Below are 8,460 nucleotides of genomic sequence, written 5' to 3'. Positions count from 1 at the left end.
ACCGGGCGAGTTGTCTGTTGAGCCGAGAGGCAAAGAGATCGACAGACATCGGACCCCACATCTCCGAGATTGCTGAGAAGATCTGTGGATCCAACTGCCAGTCGCTGCCATCCGCTAGGTAGCGTGAGTTCCACGAACGTTGTTCAATCCCGGCAAGTATTCCGCCTGTACCATGATGTCCCTGGACAGGCAAAACGACCAAAAATCCTTGGCCAACCGAGCCAAGGTTGCCGAGTGGGTACCTCCCAATCGGTTGACATACCGGACCGCCGATAAATTGTCCATCCGTAGCCTGATGCACGCCTTGGCGATCCCGTTGGAAAAACTCCTCACTGCAAACGAACCGGCTAGTAGTTCCAAGGCATTGATATGGAGGAGGGATTCCTCCACCGACCAGGCTTCCCCCGTGGAGATCCCCTGGCAGTGGGCACCCCAGCCCTGGAGGCTCGCATCCGATTCGATGGTTATTTCCGGCAGAAATCCAAAGATCGCTCTGCCGTTCCACGCCTCCAGATTGGCGATCCACCAACTGAACTCTTCTCGGGCCTCCGAGTCCAAAACCACTGCATCCGCAAAGGAGGCACCGGTCCGAAGATAGGCGATCTTCAGCCGTTGTAGAGCCCGGTAGTGCAACGGGGCTGGAAACACGGCCTGAATCGATGAGACCAACAAACCTATGATGCGAGCTAGGTGACGTAATGAAAGGCTGGGCATGAGAAGAGCATGTCTCAACTCCTTGCGGATGGCTCGTAACTTCGCCGCTGGCAGACTGAGGGATTCTGAGAGCGAGTCCACCATGAATCCCAGGAACTCCATCCTCTGGGATGGGATGAGAGAGGACTTCTCCTTGAGGAGGAAACCGAGGTCTGACAGCAGGTTCGCTGTCCACTGGAGATGTTCCAGTAGACCCGTCCTGGATTCGTGCATCAACAAGATGTCGTCCAGATAGATGATAAGGCGCACGCCCCGTGTCCTCAACCATGACACGACCGGACGTAGCAACTTGGTGAAACACCAAGGGGCGGATGACAGTCCGAACGGTAGACAGGTGAATCTCCAGATCTCACCTCTCCACCGGAACCGGAGGAGATCCCTGGAATGACTGGCCACTGGGACCGTCAGGTAAGCATCTTTCAGATCCAGCTTTACCATCCAGTCCCCGGGAACTAACAAGTCCCGAAGGAGGTGGATCCCCTCCATCTTGAAATGCCGGTAGAGGACTACCGAATTTAGAGCGCGAAGGTTGATGACAGGTCTCATCTGACCCCCTTTTTTCTGGACGAGGAAGATGTTGCTGACCACCCCTCCACCAAAAGGGGACGCTCGTTCTATCGCCTGTTTTTGCCTGAGAGAGACCAGTTCCGCGTCCACCAAAGCACATTCTGGGGTTGACAAGGGTATGGGTGGAGGGGAGGGGATTAGGGATGTGGAACCCGTGAGTTCTATGTGAAATCCCCTGACCGTGGAAAGTACCCATGGATCTGAGGTGATGCGACTCCATGCGAAATAAGATGGAGTCTGCCCCCTACACAAGGGACCATAGAATCCCCAATCTGGGGAACACTTACCCAAGGGTCTACGATAGCTTGGATTCCCTCTGAAGGAACGAGATCTCCATTGATTTCCTCTGGTGGAGAAGAAAGGTGACGGGTTGCGGTGGTTCTGGAATGACGGTCGTTGACCACCAGCACCTCTGCTCTTGCCACGGGCCTGAAAGTTTGCACGGCCGGACAGGCGGCCCCTACCACGGCCGGCCCGATGAGAGACCCGTCCCTGGAATACTCTGCGCATATTGGCTTGGGCTTTGTCAAGTGCGGTAAATGTACCCACAAAGCGGCTCATGTCTTTAATGAAAGAGTCCCCGAAGAGGAGACCCTGGGCGTCCTTACCCGCCTCAGTAAGAGCCAAATTTGCCAACTTGGGGTCGATCTTAAACAAGATGGCCTTGCGCCTCTCTATTGCCAAGGAGGTATTGGCGTTACCGGCAATACAAATTGCCCTTTGGGTCCAACCCCGCAGTTCCTCGGGGTCTATTGGAGAGCCCTCATTTCTAGCTGCTTCAGCCAATTCAAAAATCTTTGCCAACGGGCCAAAGATATCCAAAACCTTGTCCTGGCAGCTGCGCAGAGCTGAATCCAGGCCCTTCTTAGGGTTCCAGCCAGTTTTGGCCAAGAATTGTGACATCTTGGGGTCAACTATGGGGGTGTCACACACTTTGTTAAGCACTATTGGCCTGGGGCCCTCGGCCCTAAGCTTGTTCCGTGTCTCACGGTTAAGAGGGTGACGTACCCAGTGTTCAAAATAGGACCCCACGTGTTCAGTGGGGAGCCATTCCGCTGAGCGCGGATAATGCAGAGCCTCAGGGTCGAACATGGGTTCGCCTGCCGCATCTAGCAAAGCCTCTGAACGATTGGCGTTAGAAGAGGATGCCGCATCTTTGGCAGAGGAGGCCGCAGTAGCGGATGCAGAGGGACCCTGCACTAGTGGGGCGATATCCTCCTCTGACCCGTAATCAAAGTCCGCCATAGCCTCCTCGTCTGATGCTCTATCTGAGTCAGACATTTCTGGTGATTGTGCTCTAGCGCACTTCCATGTCCGCGCCCGTTCTGCCTGGCGGGAAAAGGCTCTTTTCTGTGAACTATGCACGGTCTCTGGGGTGGCATGATGCGCACCAGTCAAAGTCTCCTGTGGCACAGGAGGATCATTATAGGTAGGCTGCGGAGAAGTGTTATGGTCTGGCAAGGACCTACTAGCTGGCTGGGCGGACAGAGCATGGGTAATAGCTTGTGACAGAATAGTCGACATGGAACCTATGGCCGCCAAGATAGCGTCTGATACAGAGCGCTGCAGGGCCAGCGTCTGTGCATCCACATCCGTGGGATTGTGACCCTCAGGGGAGGAAGGGGGCATATTCATAGCAGGAGGGATAGGGGTAGACATGATATCAATATGGTCTAGCTAATGAAGCACCCTAACAATGTAAAGCGCAGGCTAAAACTAGAAGCACCTGATGTAAATAGCGACCGCAGCTAAAGGCAGAGCAGGAGCCGCCGACCGCAAAGCACAGGAGCAGACGCAGGGCCAGAAGTGACGGAGGTACCGGACGTAGCGCTGTAAAGCCCGCGAAATGCGGTAAGCTTAATACAGAACGGCCGCTGAGATCTCGCGAGATCTCGCGGCCGGCCGGGTCACTGAGGGTATACCAAAATGGCCGCCGAGATCTCGCGAGATCCCGCGGCCGCACTGACCATCGGAGGCGCTCCGGAGAGGCGCCACTGGAGCCCGGGAGAGGAGACACCTGACCCCAAGATTGCTCCGGTGAGTGAGGGAAGGTGGGGGATAATGGATGCGCCGCGCCAGCAATACCGATCGCCGCATCGAGCGGCGAAAGTAGTGAAGGGGAGAGCAGTGAAGCGCAAGCGGAGGCACAAAAAAGCGCAGAGAATAAGCGCAAGGACCTCTCAGCAGGGGCAAAAGCGGGTAAAAGCAAAATAGTTAGCGCTGCTAGCAAAGACAGGGTTAGTCACCCTGGGTAATAGCGCAAACAACAGCAATAAATCACTGATAAACACAGTCACTGATAAAAAATCTCACAAATGTACTTATCTGGTAGGCAGCAGCAAAGAAAGAGGAAGTTCCAGAGGAAGAGCGACCTATTATAGGGGCCAGTGGGGAGGGACCTTGGTTGCTATGGTTTCTTGTATGTAAATTTTTTCTCTTTGCTGCAATTGGTGGTCAGTAAAGAAGGAGAAAGCAATAGGAGCCTCCGTGTCTTGCTGTAAAACTCAGGATAAGTAATGTATGTACACAGTGACTGCACCAGCAGAATAGTGAGTGCAGCTCTGGAGTATAATACAGGATGTAACTCAGGATCAGTACATGATAAGTAATGTCTGTACACAGTGACTGCACCAGCAGAATAGTGAGTGCAGCTCTGGAGTATAATACAGGATGTAACTCAGGATCAGTACAGGATAAGTAATGTATGTACACAGTGACTGCACCAGCAGAATAGTGAGTGCAGCTCTGGAGTATAATACAGGAGTATAATACAGGATGTAACTCAGGATAAGTACAGGATAAGTAATGTATGTACTGTGGTAACGTGAACAGTGCTGGAAGGTGTGTTGTCCCACTTCAGGTACCTCAGATGGGTGAGACAGATAAAATCCAGAGAGTGGCAGTAGTCTCAGCAAAGCATAGTTTGCTGAGACATTTCTGTATACATTTTCTGGGCTGGATTTTACTTGGACTGGTGGCTAGTCTTGGTAGAGGGAGTTCCCAGTCCACACCCTTCCAGTACGGGTTTTCCTTTCTACCTGAGGTGATCGCAGGTGAGGCCTGCTGTAATCGGGCTGGCATAAAGCGCCTCAGAGTAGGTCAGTCTGAGGAGGGAGAGCGAGACTGTTTTGTGAAACAGAGGCTCTGTGTGTGGTCTCAGTCAGGAGGACTGAGGGGCCACAAGGCTTTGAATAGCCTGAGGTTTGGAGGACCTAGCGACACCTAGAGAACGAGGGTTGCATGCCCAGCGTCTGGAGGACTACTGGGCCACACTCCCCCAAAAGGTACTGGAGTTGCCACAGACTTGAGGCTGCAATATTGATGTTGTCTGAGGGAAGCCGCATATGTTGTCCATGTGTGAACTGAGCTCTATGAGTGAGGTAGGGACGTATTTTGTTTAGGTAGCGCCTAGACGGGCAGGAGTTTATTTGTGTTTTAAGTGTTGGTGGTGCGGGAACCTCACCCCACCCAGTGATGTATAACTGGACTATCCTTTATAAGAAGACTGTCAAAATAAATGCACAGTTTGGACATGAAAATCCGTTGTCTGGTGAGATATCTGTGAGTGTGACCCCCTGAAAAGAGACGATCCCTTACAGTACACAGTGACTGCATGTCACAGATGGTGTTGCAGAAAGCTGGAACTTATAAATAAACATCCGACTGGCTTGATCACAAACTAAGGAGCATATGGGTGAGCCCTATAAAACCCCTAGAGCTCTCCCTGACTGCTATGCCCATGCAAAGGTCTTTATGGTAGACGATTGCAAGCCCACGTACCTTATACTGTGTGACACCTGAAAACCCTATAATAGTGAGGGGACACGACCACCGGCTCCCTGCACTTAATACGGACGGAGTCAGGGTCACCTAGAATCAAGCCAGCAAGGAAACACAAATAAAGGAAAAGGACTTATCTGAGGAATCAGCAGTAGCAGCCTCCAGCAGTGAACAACTCATCCAGGAAGAAGTATAAACCGCAAAGTGAGGCAGTATGGGAGGGAATATAAAGGGAGACAATTAGTGTAAATAGGTGACAGCTGGGAGAAGGAAAGGAGATGAGAAAGTGAAACCAAAACAAAGAACCTCATGCAAGAGGTAGAGAAGAACGTTTAACAAACCTTCTCATAGAACTGGCGGTGACACTGCACCAGCTGAATAGTGAGTGCAGCTCTGGAGTACAATACAGGATAACAACTCAGGATAAGTAATGTATGTACACAGTGACTGCTCCAGCAGAATAGTGAGTGCAGCTCTGGAGTATAATACAGGATGTAACTCAGGATCAGTACAGGATAAGTAATGTAATGTAATGTATGTACACAGTGACTGCACCAGCAGATTAGTGAGTGCAGCTCTGGAGTATAATACAGGATGTAACTCAGGATCAGTACAGGATAAGTAATGTATTTACACAGTGACTGCACCAGCAGATTAGTGAGTGCAGCTCTGGAGTATAATACAGGATGTAACTCAGGATCAGTACAGGATAAGTAATGTAATGTATGTACACAGTGACTGCACCAGCAGAATAGTGAGTGCAGCTCTGAAGTATAATACAGGATGTAACTCAGGATCAGTACAGGATAAGTAATGTATGTACACTGTGACTGCACCAGCAGAATAGTGAGTGAAGCTCTGGAGTATAATACAGGATGTAACTTAATGATTTTCCTATTTCATGACGTAAAGTCATAGTTTTATTAAAGACACGGAGGCGAGTATTGCATAATCCTTCTTTACTGAACCACCAATAGCAGCAAAGAGAAAAATTTACATATAAGGAACCATAGCAACCAAGGTCCCTCCCCACTGGCCCCTATAATAGGCCTCTCTTCCTCTGTGACTTCCTCTTTCTTTGAACCTCTGGTGCTGACATCCCGAACATCCCAACGGTAACTCTGAACTGAACCGACATCACGAACATCACAACGATGACTCCAAACTTCAACTGGAACAGACAGTCCAACGCCCAGCAGCGTAATCAACTAGCCAACCAGGCTAAACTGTAGAACATATCCTCCGGAAAACACGGCATACTGCAACGGAAAGACTTCATCCTGGAAAATAAAACAGACCATAGGCCTAGGTGAAACAACATCTCCAGACAGAATGTCCAGACGCCACCTTCGCCACTGGAAAAACAGGTGACAAGTGACCGAACACAATAAGAATTGTAATAAATAACATGAAATACAATGTCAATGCAAGAACATTAGGACAATAAAACCTAAAACACAATAACTTAAAAGGTTAATAATACATAGAGGTAATGATACGTGACCCCTGTAACCAAAAACTGCGAGAAAAAACCCAAGGGAGGGAATAGGGTGGGCAATACTCGCCTCCGTGTCTTTAATAAAACTATGACTTTACGTCATGAAATAGGAAAATCATTAAGTTTTACAGCAAGACACGGAGGCTTCGTATTGCAAGTTCAAAGCCCGTCAATGATTGAAGCAAATAAATTAGGTGGAGGACGGAAATAGAACTCCCTGAAAGTGGTCACATTGGACCAATCAGCCAGGCGCATAACATCCTCTAATCTGGCACCCGAAACCGCCAAGGCGGTGGCAGAGGCCCCACGCGCAGAATGGGCCGTGAAGACAGACGTGTCTACACCAGCTAATGACATGACCCATTTAAGCCAGCGTGCTAACGTGGGGCTAGAAACCAGTCCAAAAGGATGACGAATAGAAATGAACAGCTGAGAACTGTTCGGAGACCGATGCGCCAGAGTCCTGGACTCGTATTCTTTAAGGCACGCCACTGGACATAAAATCGGAGAGTCAGGAAAACTGGGGTAGGACACGTAACGTATGTTGGTCTTCGTGCGACGCGAGATGTTGAAAGTAACCCCCTCCGGGGTAAAGGAGCGCGCGTCGTGATCAAGAGCCCTCACATCTGAGACCCTCTTGCATGAAATGAGGCAAAATAACGTCAAGAGCTTAGCTGACAATTGCCTAATTGTGAGGTCAGAGTTCTCGGGCCAGGAGGACAAGAAGGTAAGGACCAGGGCCACGTCCCATGTAGTGGAAAAACGAGGACGCGGGGGACGAGATAAACGAGCCCCCCTTAACAGGCGAGAAACAGACGGATGTTGGCCAGCCGCGACTCCCTCGAAGCCCGCATGGGTAGAAGAGATAGCGGACCTAAACAGGTTAATGGTCCGATATGCCTTCCCCGCCTCGAAGAGAGAGGTGAGAAACTCTAGCAGGTGGGTTACAGGTGCCGAAACGGGATCCAAGTCCCGTTCCACGCACCAGTTAGCCCAAGTTCTCCAGGCTGCCCGGTACGACTTCCTAGTGCCGGGAGCCCATGCACTGTCCAATAGCTGTCGAGTTGCTGCCGAAACTCCCTCGAACGATCCAGGTGTCCGGAGATCCGGCATGCCAGCAGCCGCAGGGATCCGTCGAGTAAAAGGGGATGTTGTAGTCCCAGAGGGTTGTGGAGGAGATCCGACCGGGTCGGGAGAAGTACAGGAATCTCCACTAGAATCCTCAGCAACGAGGGGAACCAGACCTGAGACCCCCAGAACGGTACCACAAGAACTAGGTCCGCCTGCTGACGAATCACCTGCAAGAGTGTCCTCGGAATCATCGAGAATGGGGGAAACGCGTACAGGCGGGATACCGACCAATCCTGGAGGAACGCTTCCACTGCTAATGCTTCCGGGTCCGGACGCCAGCTGTAAAAACGGGTGAGCTGTCTGTTCAGCCGTGAAGCGAACAGGTCGATAGACATCGGACCCCACAATTCCGAGATAGCTGAGAAGACCAGAGGGTCCAATTGCCAATCGCTGCCATCCGATAGGTAGCGCGAGTTCCAATCCGCCTGGACGTTGTTAAGTCCCGGTAGGTACTCCGCCTGGACCATGATGTCCCTGGCTAGGCAAAATGTCCAAAAGTCTTTGGCCAGACGAGCCAACGTCGCTGAGCGAGTACCCCCCAAACGGTTGACATACTGGACTGCTGATATATTGTCCATACGTAACTTGATGCAAGCGTTGGCGATCCCGTTGGAAAAACTCCTCACCGCGAAAGATCCTGCCAGGAGCTCCAAAGCATTGATGTGCAGGAGGGACTCCTCCGCTGACCATGGGCCTCCCGTAGATACACCATTGCAATGGGCGCCCCAACCCTGGAGGCTCGCATCTGATTCTATGGTCAACTCTGGCAG

At 51.1% G+C, this 8,460-nt stretch overlaps 1 long non-coding RNA gene across 1 annotated transcript; it reads left to right on the top strand.

Annotated features, from left to right (window-relative positions):
* The first annotated feature begins 243 nt into the window (after nt 1-243).
* LOC120993169 lies at nt 244-8,228 on the top strand. The gene is made up of 3 exons (XR_005777149.1): nt 244-279; nt 787-789; nt 8,062-8,228. It is a non-coding gene; the product is annotated as an uncharacterized LOC120993169 (long non-coding RNA).
* Nucleotides 8,229-8,460: the final 232 nt, after the last annotated feature.

Source organism: Bufo bufo, chromosome 3, assembly GCF_905171765.1.
Source record: "Bufo bufo chromosome 3, aBufBuf1.1, whole genome shotgun sequence".
Taxonomy (NCBI): Eukaryota; Metazoa; Chordata; class Amphibia; order Anura; family Bufonidae; genus Bufo; species Bufo bufo.
The sequence above is the reverse complement of the archived record's forward strand: the minus strand, read 5'-3'. Positions and strand labels throughout refer to the sequence as shown.